The sequence below is a fragment of the Pinus tabuliformis genome, chromosome Q (genome assembly GCF_031772625.1).
Source record: "Pinus tabuliformis cultivar Carrire ecotype Pingquan chromosome Q, CPIR1, whole genome shotgun sequence".
Lineage (NCBI taxonomy): Eukaryota > Viridiplantae > Streptophyta > Pinopsida > Pinales > Pinaceae > Pinus > Pinus tabuliformis.
Window position 1 is genome coordinate 753,145,893 of NC_142296.1, and position 13,275 is coordinate 753,159,167.

Sequence of the window (13,275 nt, forward strand, 5' to 3'; positions counted from 1 at the left end):
CCAATATTTTTCAAACCCTTCACACAAAGTTGGGTATCAAGGATTTTTAGCGACATTTGGTACTCAAATACCATAGTTGCCTACAAAGGTACATCCAGTATGAGATAGAGTTCCTGGACATCTCCTCGCTCAGCATGATGTACCGATACGCTGTCAAGATCGAGCAAAAGTTTAAACAGAGGAAGCGGGACTTTGGATCTATGAAATTGAAGCAAGGGAAATGCATCCCCAAACCATAGAACCAAGGACAAAACCAAGGCAGGGTGACCCAAGACAACCCATCAAATTCACAAGAAAAGGATGCCACCACGAAGTCAAAGAAGGACACAGGAAAGTGGTGTGAGTTCCATAAGAGCCCCACTCACGACACAAGTGAGTGTCAGGCCAAGCAGTCGTTGGTGGCCGAGTTGAAGGTTTTAGAATCATATGCATGTTTTGACGTTGAGTCGGAACCTGATAAGAGGAATGAAAAAGGGAAGCATATTATTGATGCATATCCCAACACCACTTTTGCCACCACCAAGATCCATAAGAATGAGCCTGAAGATCCAAAGGAGGGGAGCATCTTTTCCACTCACAAATGTGGGTGAAGGGTTCCATGCTGCAATTCATTGTCGACAGTGGGAGATAAAAGAACCTCATTTTAGCAGAGGTCATGAAGCGATTGGGCCTACCGACCACACCGCACTCGCATCTATACAACATCGGGTGGCTTCACCAAGGACGAGATCTCCGAGTCAGGCAACAATGCCTCCGTCCCTACAACATCAAGCCCTTCACATATGAGGTATTGTATGATGTTTCTCCTCTTTATGTTTGTGATGTATTATTAGGATAACCATAATTGTGGAAGAGACATATTGCATATGACTCTATACCTTTCTCTATGATTATTTCTTTGGGAAATACGTTATACAGGACACGTGAGGTAGCCCCACCTATTGCCACTGCCTTGATCTCTACTAAGTAATGCAGTAAGATCATCTCCCAGACTAGGAAATTTATTTTCTTTCTGGTTCGCTCTCAAAGTAAGGGGAATATCATAGCCACATCCATGGCCCCCAGGAAGGGTTCCTCTGTGGAACATAAACAGGTGGATACGATCATGAAATAATACAGAGACATATTATCCTCACCCACAGGGGTACCGTTGCACTGTCAGGTCAAGCATTTATTCAATCTGACTCTTGGAGAACCTCTACCTAAGGGTCCAATATATCACCATTTCATTATGGAAAATGCCAAGTACAAGCACCGAAATGATCAGCATCGGGTGCCACACAAGTTTCAGGTGGACGAAAAAGTTTGGTTGCATTTACAGAAAGAATGCCTTAACAGAGCCCATCAGAAGCTCATACCACTCTGATGTGGTCCTTACACCATTACCAAGGTTGTGGGAGATAATGCTTTGGAGTGTAGCATCGCCCCATTCCTTGGCCTGCACCCAATGTTCAATGTGAATGGCCTTCAACCATACCTTCCACCATTGTTGGACACATATGACGTTGTAGAACATCTCACACTAACAGAGCTCAACCCAGACTGCATAGAATAGGACACAACTGATCATATCATGGACACATAGATCTATAACACTTGCCAATAGATGATACAGCTATATCGTGTTGTCCACTCAGGCCAACTCCTTCACCAGGGCAAGTGGTTCACTAGGGACTAGGTTCAATAGAAATTTCCTCACCTCATGGAGTCTCTGCACGCAATTGGGACCATTGCTTTCTAATGGGGGAGTAATGATCAAGGTGGATATTGGTGGCCACGCACCTATTACACCTAGACCCCCTAACCAATTTCATCTGTTTCCTTGTTCATTTTAGCATTTACTATTTTTAGCAATTTTTCGGGTCCTCAACTTCCGGAGTAGTTTTGACCCCCTAAACGACATTTTTTTAGGGTCTGCGACAGCCCACATAGCCATGGGTAGGGGCCTATAGTGAAACCTATAGTACTCTTAGAGACCTTTCCAGCAAGGTATCAAACGCACCAAACGGAGATAATATGACCAAGTTACGACCTTGAGAAGTTGGCTACCCAACTAACCCCAACAGTGCCCACAAACTCTTGGTGTTACATCTCTAGGGGTTAGGGTTTTGGTTGTTTATGGTTTTCTCATGTTTTCCAATAATAAATAGGCCCTTGAGCCTCATTATAACATAGTTCAAAGGCATGTAAACACCACATCTCTTCTCAGAGATATGCTACCATCACCCAAGCTAGTCTTATTTCCATTTTGTTTGTAAGCATACTTCAGTATTTGATATTAATGAAATAATGTGTTATTTCTGCTACATCTCTATATTTATGGTTATCTCTGTAATTTTTTGTGTTCCTATTTAAATCCAAATCAATATTTTCCTTGAATCCTGAATACCTCCCTTTGCTCTTGAGTTCTGCTACCAAAACCATTTATGAACCCTTGTTTCCACTACTATTTCAAAACTTTTTTTCGACTTGTATTGTCTTAGAATACTTCTCAGTCATAATCATCAATTTATCCATCTTGATTCTTTAAAATAGTCTCCGTTTGATCATGTGACTTGCTTTTATGATTTCTATCCCTCTAAATTTTACAATACAACTTTGACTTTAAAGGCATTAATGATATTTTGTAAACAAACTTCAACAAAGGACAATTTCTCTCAGTTTTCTATTGGCTGAGGCATTTCATACTTAGGTCTCTTTTGTGGCCTAATTTTTAGGTTCTTCAACCCTATAATAGATGGATTAAGGCTAGAACTAAGGTTTCGATCTTCTGATTCTTGGATTGGAGCCTCTCTGGATCCCTTCTATGCCTACTTGCACTAAGGCCTAATCCGCACTTAAGCCTACTTGCACTACTGTCACAAAATTCTTGTCTATACTTAAAAATTACAGCTTATGGATTTTTTCGTTCTTAAAACCATAACTAGACTTCAAATGAGGGCCTCCTTTTAATAACAACTAGAATTTGAACTAGGACTCTAGTCCTGCTTCATACTTGGTCCAAACAAAACTTTTCTTTTCTTTGAGTCCCTTTAGTGACTTCTCTTTAACCACACTCTTTAGCCACTTATAAAATATTACATGGTGAGTTCATAGTGTTGTTGGGTGTGGAGCCTGATTATCTTCTGTATTCAAAGGTATTGCCACATTGGACCCAAGTTCGAAATGGGGCGGCAACGTCGCCATAAAATATTCGCTGCAGGGTGGGTCTAGGGGGGGGCGGCTGCGACCTTTGGGGAGCCCCCCCTTGGCGGGCGGTTTTGGGGGAAGCGCCCCCGAAGCTAAGAATAGATGTAAAATTGCCTTGTAAAAGTATAGTAATTTCTAGTCAATCTGGGCCGTTCATTAGGCAGAGATCTGACGATAGAAGTTATGTTTAATTTAGGGTTTTTTGCCCTAGAAGGCAACCCCTCACTATATATGAGGGAATTGTATTGCGTCTATGTACATCTATATTCTGAGTGAGAAAGAGAGAGGAGCTATAGGTTGTATCTCTTCAGTTTGCTGGATAATATAAAAGGAAGGACTGGTTGTTTCTCCATGGACGTAGCCCAATCTGGGTGAACCATGTATATTTGTGTCTCTCTTGTTTTATGTGTTTTTTGTGTTTATATTTCTACAATATTTTATGTGTTCCATTGCTCTATAATATATAATTTTCTAACAAGTGTTTGACCTATTTCATTAATGAGCATATGGAGTCCAACTTTCCAAAATATGAATCACAAATTCTATTGCCTCTTTGGTTATTGATATTTGTTTGCATTCATATTTATATACAGAGAAAAATATTCCACTAAGAAGAAATCAAACCCTATTACCATCCATGATTCCCATAGAATAAATTTTGAGGGAAAATTGTTATGAGATTTAACCATGCTTCCAATTGGAACACTAGTGTTAGCTATATACATCAATCATTAAGCCAATAGAGAGTATGAATGAGAGTGCTACCTAACATCAATAGTCTTTGGGATGACTATATTGCAAGGTTGATTTCAAGGCAATTTTAAGGATTTTATATTTTTCTAGTAAATAAAAGAAGAGATATTTTTATTGCATTGTGATTTCTACTATTAATATCAAAAGAAGTACTTTACAAATGCAACAGAAAATGAAAAAGCACTCACTCTAGGAAATGTATCAAAGAAGCAACACTCTTTTAACTAGGAGAAGCTATAGCTAGCTGGAGGTTGTTAAAGGATTTTGGTACTTGAAATTTCAATGTTACCATAAATTAGTACAACAACCCATTTTTCTTCTCCATATTTCTACACTATTTCTTACAAGCTACTAGTGTAGTAGGTCCATTTAAGCATAAATTTTCTAGTGTATTTGAGCATAAATTTTCCAAAGGTTGTGTGCTGTGACCAAAAACTTTTGGGGATTCTTATTATATTTTTTATTATAAATATTTTTTATTTATAAGGCATTGGAATAAAAGTAGGATGACATATTTTATAGTACTAGCAGAGATACTATTTGAATGTTCTCATGGCAGACCCATGTAAATAAGCTACATGTGCTCTTATTTATTTAAACAATAATTTCTTTTCTTTTTTATAATCAAGTTCCAATAAAATATAGTTTTTTACTTATAGAAATTATAGAGATTGTGTAAATTACATGATAAGCCACTTGTCCAGTGAATGTCATGACATTAAGTTGTGACTAGGTAAAACACTCGTAGACGAGGGTTCTCCAACGATCAATAGACATGTTGAAAAGGAATTAGATGGAACTATAACAACCCACTATAATGAACCAATTAAAAATATCATTACCACACCAGAAACTTCCTCCCTTGAATCACATGTGGGAAGAGATATTTTTTAATATTAATAAAAAGAAAAACTCCATATTGTTAGTCTTCTGACGATTGTTAACATAAAAAATCTAGCACATATGTCACAAAAAATAGCTAGTCATCAGTCTACTGATGTTAATTGTTTCGTATGTTTGGAATAATACTGAGAGGGGGCGTTAATCAATATTTTTAATTCACTTTAACTTTCAATTTCAACTTCAGAATTTTGTACACTATTGTTCTTCATGTAACCCGTGTTTGTACGTGACTCTAGTGAATGAAAACTGTGTATATCCAAATTAATTAATTTATCATATCCTTCATCAACGAGTTAACTTAACCATTGAATTATTAATTCATTAATCATCCACAATGCAGTAAAGAACATATAAATCACAACACATAAGCAACACCCATAGAACACTAGGATTTTAGTTGGAAACCCAATGTGGGAGAAAACCACTGCTACTGTCGTCTTTGTCTTATTTTCTTTTTATACAAAGAAAATCTCCATTACATCTTGTATTGGTGCAGACTCTTAATAGCATGTAGGCACCTACCTACAAGAGGCTACAACCTCCACTCGTTCTTTGGAACCCATTGGAAGGGAGCTACAACCTCCTAATCTCATTTACTGGTTCCTACCGGAAGAGAGTACATACCACCTCACTGAAGGCTACAATCCTCAGCACCTTGTGGACCACGTTTCAGGATGTTTCACACTAGATCCACCTATCAAACAACCATCAAACAACATGTAGGCCACCTTTCATCCTTTTTCACACTGGACCCACACCCAACATTATGCTCAATACCAAATTAAATATTGAATATGAAATACAATCACTGAACAAACTGAATCACTGTAACATCATCCCATGAAATACTGAAGAAAACCAATTATTGAACTGACTTTCAACCAACCATTACAACTAGATCAAATCAATTCATAACATATATAAACCATATAGATCAAGATATCATTGATAGAAAGCAACAAATATAACATAACTCATCAACTCTCATCATCAAATAGCACTACAAACCCTGACCATATATAACCCATAATATATATGCGGCTATTATTAAGTAGACCTACGTATATACATGCTTATCATGTGTAAAACCTACATACAAGTTTCAACATACTGAAAAACATATCTCATAATATATACATGACTCAACAGAAACAAATATACATTTGTACGCGGTTATCTAGAAGGAAACCAACGTATAGATCTTAAGTTAATGAAACATACATTTTTGCAAACATGTCACATTCTACAACTTTCGCTCTCAAAACTAGAGACTTTTGAAAACTCATTATGATCAGAACATTATTATATCCACAGGTTTATCATTGTTAGCTACTTAAACATTTTCAGTAAGCAAAACAATAAAGCATATATATATCAACATATATTCATATCTTTCATATCTGAGTCTTCTCCTTTATTCTTGGTGTACATATTTTCTAGATTAGATCACACATGAACAAAAAATTTTACTTGCACACTCAACACATTGATCTCCATTTCCTTATATTGTTTTTGCCTTAGCCAATACGTCAAGTAAATCCCCTGGTAATGTTCTTATTATTTGTTGATGGGATCAAATAAATGTTGTCACCCCAATTACCATGGTAATGACCCCTGATATCCATATTTCCATGGTTCATATTCTGTATGTGAATTTTTCTCACAATACCTATATATGTAAGTGACCCTACTTCACAGGTACTGTATATAATTTTTAATCTTTGCATTTGTCATTCATCTGTAACTAAACTTCCATTTCTTTGTCCATATCCTCTGTAACATATGTACCACTAATCATGATATCTACATTAGTTCCAAAATCATCATATTATCACTATTTTGACCTCAAGTACATCTTTGTCAAGCACGTTTCCATCAAGGATAACACATTATCCATAATTCCAACAATATTCCCCTTTGGATTTTATGGAAACCACCCGCAAAACACATTTTCAAACACCGATTCTTCTCTCCAAACACTATGTCTTCTCTCCACCTTTGACATCAAGTGCTATTGCAAACGAGTTCCTCCAAGAGAAGTTTTGGGGCTAAAAGCCCATGTTTTGGGACAATTTTGTAATAAAGTTGTAAAATCTTCGCATTTTGTGGTCACGGAGCGTGAAGGTGTCAAGAGTCATAAAGGGTTGTCTGCCCTTATTTTGTAAAGTGTCAAGTCAGCTATAAAGATATACCCATGGTCCACAAACCATGGGATTGTATAAAAAGGAGCTAAGTAAGTAAGCTCTAGGCAGTTAGAGAACAATTAAGCTTAGGGAAGTTTTGGTAGAAAATTATAAGTGTTTTCGAGTCTTAGCATAGGTCGAGGCTTTGCAACTGAGTGGGTAGAGGCCTAGGGTGGAAGTCTGTAGCTGAGTGCGCAGACACCTGCAGCTATGTGTGCAGGGTGGATAGAGTCTATATTAAACTGGAAGATATCAATAAAGAGAAGTATTGAACACAAGTAAGAATATCAATTTACATTACACTAACTGTAATTGGTTGGTAAGATAAGTAAAACACTTGAGATAACTTGGGAACCTATGCAATACATTGTCCTAGTGGCGCGATAGTACCTGAACCACTAGTTAGCGCTGCGCAAAGGTCAATCGTACGCCTTCGCGGAGGTAATAAAGAGCAGGATAGAGGGTAGATTGACTAAGCCCTAAGGCTTAGTGACGTACGCGAAGGCATGAGTATGGGGTATAAACTGACATCATGACCATCTTAGGGTGCAAAATCTTGGTTCCAGCATCCCTCCATACTACTGCAGGTGAGACTTCACTCCGCACTCTGTGGGCTGATGCCGAAAGGGCCAGTAGTGTAGGGATTTGTTTGGCTGACTAACATTGAACCTAGGTCAGGTCCCACAAAGCCAAAAAATGGTTTCGTTGCCGGGAACGAAATCTACATGAGAGATGTGTGACATCATATCACTAGAATCCAACTAAGAAAGAGATCGAAGACTGGTTGGATAGAAAAATCCACGAATTCACGGCGCAGGAGAACAGAAATATGCGGCTGACAAAGGAACAATGGCTAGATAGATATCTGTATACAAAAATCCACGCGATCTTTTTCTATTCCTTTCCAGTTGAGTTATATGAGTGGATCGTGAAGCTAGCAGATACCCAAGGAAGGTGGAGGCTTGATGGTCCTATTGTCTACACCCTAGAGTTAGTACAGAGACTGGAAGCCTCTAAGGATAAGATAGCCCATGCTGTTGATCATTGGCTCAATTGTGTCATAGGAGGGTTTGTGATAGAATTCGTGATTGATACCTTAGTCAGTGACAACAAGGCAGAGTGATGCTTTTTCAATGGTCCACGAGGTAAGTACTTGAAGTCTTTAAATACTTGGATAAAGATGTTATTATGTGAAAAATGGGTTATGCATCTACCTTGATGTTCGGAGCTACGTGAAGTGGAAAGAATTACAGGAATGAAGGAAGAAAGGGTCCTGAATATAGCCCACTGATTTCACCTCCTTTGAGTGACGAAGAGGGAGTAGCGCAAGCTTCTCCATGAAGTGAAATTCAGTTGATAAAACAAGGGTTCCTATGACTACAACCTCCACCCACACCAACTCCACCTTCACCACCATCACCTGTGACTTCGCCCACACCACCACCACCTCCACCACAATTCAACATGGCAAATTCAATGAAGCTACCATTATTTAAGGGCTTGGGAAATGAGGACCCAGACCAGTTCTAGTTCGTCGTAAAAGCTGTATGGGAAGCTCAGGGCATCATAGATGATCACATGAAGAAGGCAATGTTCGTTAGTGCTTTGTAGGATCGCGCGCTAACTTTATACATCAAGTACTCTAACGATAACCCAAATTCTAGGTTGGCAGAGATCCAGACTGCGCTGAATAAAGAGTTCAGTAGGCCTAAATCCGAGGTGTAGTCGATTGTGGGGTTCAAGGAAATCACGATGAAACCAGGTGAGACACCTTGGGAGTTGGATCATAGATTGAAGTGTAACTGTGTAAAATTCATGAAGCTAATATGAAATTAACAGATGGATAGCACTGCGAGTGGTTCGTGGCTTCGCTCCTGCATCACCTAAGGGTTGCACTGTCACAACAGAAGATTACAACTCAGGCAGAGGCCTTGGAGATTGCAATAATACTGCATGAAACACCGATGCAAGACCCAAATTTGGGTCTTTAATAGATCCATGCATAGTTGCAAAATCTTTGCCTCGATATGCAAAGTCTAAAGCATGATAGAACGGCTTGGCCAAAGGCACGTGAAGAGATATGGTCCCTGAAATGTAAAGGTCAGGGGCATGAAAAATACCACTGCTCAACCTTTGCGAACTATATTGCAGGGGGAGTAATAATGCCTTTGAGGCGAGAATCCCAAGCAAGACCGAGCACGGGACCTGCGTTGTGTGCGCTATATGTCAGGTAGCAGGGAAAAATATGACTCATAATTGTCATCTGCTGTAGAATTTTGTACAAACACCACAAAAATTATTTTGCAACTTCTACAGGTTGGTAGGGCATGATGAGCAAAAATGCCAAAGTTATGAATTGATGATGGATAGAACACCCGCCTATAGAGTTCAAGCAGAAACGCGACCTCCTGACCAGGGCACTGGGATGGCGCGGATAGGCTTTCAGGGGTGCGGACGAGGTTGAGGTAGAGAAGGACCTGGCAGAGGTCGGGGACAGTTGATCTGTTATAATTGTGGAGGACTAGGACACTATGCCCGTGAATGCACTAACCCAATGCGTCCATCGTGCAAATATTGTACTCATTTTAGTCATGAGACTGAGGACTATCCTACATTGATAGCAAGGATATGCAACAAAGGGGCGCTACCCCTGCAACCAAATTAGAACCCACAGATGATGAGGGTTGAACCTCGCAAAGAAGATCCAAATGTGAATATAGTTCTCCGAAATGGAATTATAATGGGTGACGATAAGGGGAAACAAACTAAAGATAGCACATGGGTTCGAAAAGCTCCAGAGAAGGAGGCTGAATTTGATTTGGAGCATACATGCAAAACGTTCATGGAAGAAAAGAAGAGCTTCACTGAGGCCTCTACCTTAGGGAGCCAAGATAAACATGTTCAGGAAATGGACCCTCCTATGCTTACGACCTTTCTAGAGACCTGCATGAGGCTGTTGTGCGATAGTAAGGCTGTGAAGGGGTTACAGGAACTTATAAATAGTTGTTCTGGAAACACTCTGAGTGAATCGTGCATGGTATGGAAGATTAGTAAGCATAAGGCAAGGATAGGATGTGAGATGAGACTCACCGCGCAGATAAGAGAGTATGAAATGGATCAAGTTATTCTAGATCTCAGGTCAGACGTGAACGTTTTGCCAAAGCAGTCTTGGGAGGGGATGGGGAGACTCGCACCGTAGTGGTCTCTAATTCAGTTAAGGATGGAAAATTAGCAGAAGATCATCCCCATGGGATGACTGCAAGGAGTAATTGTAGATATTGAAGGTGTGAGCGCATTCATTGATTTCAAAGTAATAGAAATTGTGGATGACAACAACCCCTACCCTGCTCTCCTTGGCATTGATTGGGATATTGATATGAACGGGGTAATCAACCTAAAGAAGCGAAATATGATATTTGAAAAGAAATTACTTCGTGTAATAGTACCCCTAGATCCTGCTGAAGGATCGCACTATATTGAACCAGTTCGCAATTACGAAAGTGATGACGATTTGGACTGCATATATAAGATAACAGTGTGAGACCAAGATTGGGTGAATCCGATAGTGGATGGATGAAGTACATGGGATCGCGATACTTCCTACAACTCAAACTCAAACAAAGAATTAGAACGCTAGCAGAATTGGCTACATGAAGTAACCACCTTGAGCTGTAACATGATGACCCGGTCACTACACTGTGTGTCATTAGAGGTAAGAAATTTTCCCACTTATGATGGCTTGAATGATGTGGATGTGTTTTTGGATGCATTTGAGAGGGAAGTACCAGAGAAGCAGCACTTCTAGGCTTTGGACTGGGCACTGCACGCTATGCCCATGAGATGGTGGGGTACGCACAAGGGAATCCGAAGGTAAGAGTGATAGACAAGTATGATGGGAAGGATGTCCATGCACACACTTGGCCAAATGGGCTAAGGCCTATGGAGCGAATCCCCATGAACTGGTACTTGGAGACAGAGCTCTGCCATGGCACAGGAGAATGGGATATTCTGCGTGAAGGGTTCATAATGACATTTAGCTTCGAAGATGCGTTTGACTATATTGATGAAGTGCTACAAGAGGTTAAAGCAGCGATATTTAGGATACCACAGGATCCTTTGGATCTGATTCAACCTGATTGGACTACTCAGCTTAGCCATGCACTAGAATGCTATAACGTGACTGCTGCAGAAGAATATGACGACAAATGAAAGATTAATATCCCTAAAGCCGAGGTTCACCGCGAGGTCGAGGGAATGCCGATCGAGAATCTTGATATAACCGTGTTTCTGAAGGCTAAACAGATAAATATTAGTACGGAGGCGGAGCCCAAATTCGTGAAGATTCGAGATTACTGGGATGACACGATGGTAGATAAGGTCGTTGAGTTGCTCCGTGAATACCAAGATTTGTTCCCTACCAAGTTTACAGAGTTAAAGGGGATAATAAGAGACTTGGGCGTTATGAAGATCACGTTAAAACCCAACGTGAAGCTGGTCAAGCAAAGACCTTACCATCTCAATCCGAAGTATAAGGAGAAGGTCCACTTAGAGTTAGATAGGATGCTCGCGGCAGGCATCATTGAGCCCGTAGAAGAATCTGAATGGGTGAGCTCAATGGTGGTATAGGAAAAGAAGCAGAAGGATGAAATATGGATATTTGTAGATCTTAAGAAGTTGAATGACACTTGCGTGCATGATCCTTTCCCGACTCCGTTCACTGATGAGATATTGGATAATGTAGGTGGCCAGGAAGCATACTCTTTCATTGATGGGTTCTTTGGGTACCATCAAATCAACATCGCACCTGAAGATAGAAGCAAGACGACCTTCACAACTGAATGGGGATGTTTTCAGTGCACCGTGATGCCTTTCATATTAAAGAATGCGTGTGCAATTTTTTTGCGCGTAGTCATTGCTGCATTCAAAGACTTTATTTATAAGTTTCTAGAGGTGTACTTTGATGACTGGACTGTGTTTGGGTTGGTAAAACACCATGTGGCCAGTTTGCGCTTAATGTTAGATACTTGTTGAAGGCACCAGATTGTGCTCAATCTGAAGAAATGTCTATTTTGTGTCCCTTTTGGGACTTTCCTGGCTCATGTGGTATGCAAACAGGGATTGATGGTAGATCCCAAGAAGATCACATTGATAATTAACCTGGAGGTGCCAAGGAGTGTGAAACATCCTTGCGCAACCTTGGGACATACTAGGCACTATAGGAAGTTTATCAAGGGCTATGCCCAGACCACCGTGCCTATGGACAAGCTTTTGAAAAAGGATGTCACGTTCTGTTGGAATGAGGACTATCAGAATAGCTTGGATGTGCTGAAGGGAAAAATGGTCACTGCACCAATTTTAGTCTTCCCAGATTGGAAGAAGGAGTTTCATGTACATGTAGACACGTCATGTACAACACTCAGAGCAGTACTGACACAGGCTGGCAGATGAGAATTGGACCATTTTATAGCGTTCGCAAGTAGGAGGTTATCTAAGGCTGAGAAGAATTATTCCAGCACCGAGCGCGAAGGACTAGCCATGGTATACGTGCTCCAAAAGTTTAGACACTATTTGCTGGGTGGACATTTTAAGATGTATATGGATCATTCTATGTTGAAATACCTGGTCAATAAGCCTGTGTTGGGGGGGAGAATCTGCAAGTGGTTGCTATTGTTCCAGGAGTATGATTTTGAAGTTATTGTGAAGCCTGGACAACTGAACATGGGACCAGACCATCTGTTGCACATCGAAACGGGGGAAGAGCCCACTAATTTGGAGGAGGGCTTTCCTGATGCACAACTGTTTGTAGTGCACATCACGAATGGTCACTTTGAATACATCATACACTTCCTAATGACAAGAACTACCCCTGAAGGCTACACCACCCAATAGAAAAAGGAGTTAGTGGTGCACGCGATAGACTTTTCTGTCATTTCCGGACATCCATACAAATTGGGGTCTGGTGAAGTATTGTGGCGATACGTACTGGAGTTTGAAAGAAGCAGTATCCTCATGGATGCTCATGGGGGTGCCGCGGGATGGCATTATGCAGGAAGGGAAACTGCGCAAAAGATTCTACGCGTAGGGTTTTGGTGGCCAACCCTCCATCAGGATTCAAAAGCCTACTACAGGGCATGCAATGTGTGTCAAAGGACTGGAAGGCCATTGCAGAGAGATGAGCTACCTTTAAACCCATAGATGACATTACAACCTTTCAAGAAATGGGAAATATATTTTGTGGGACCCATTC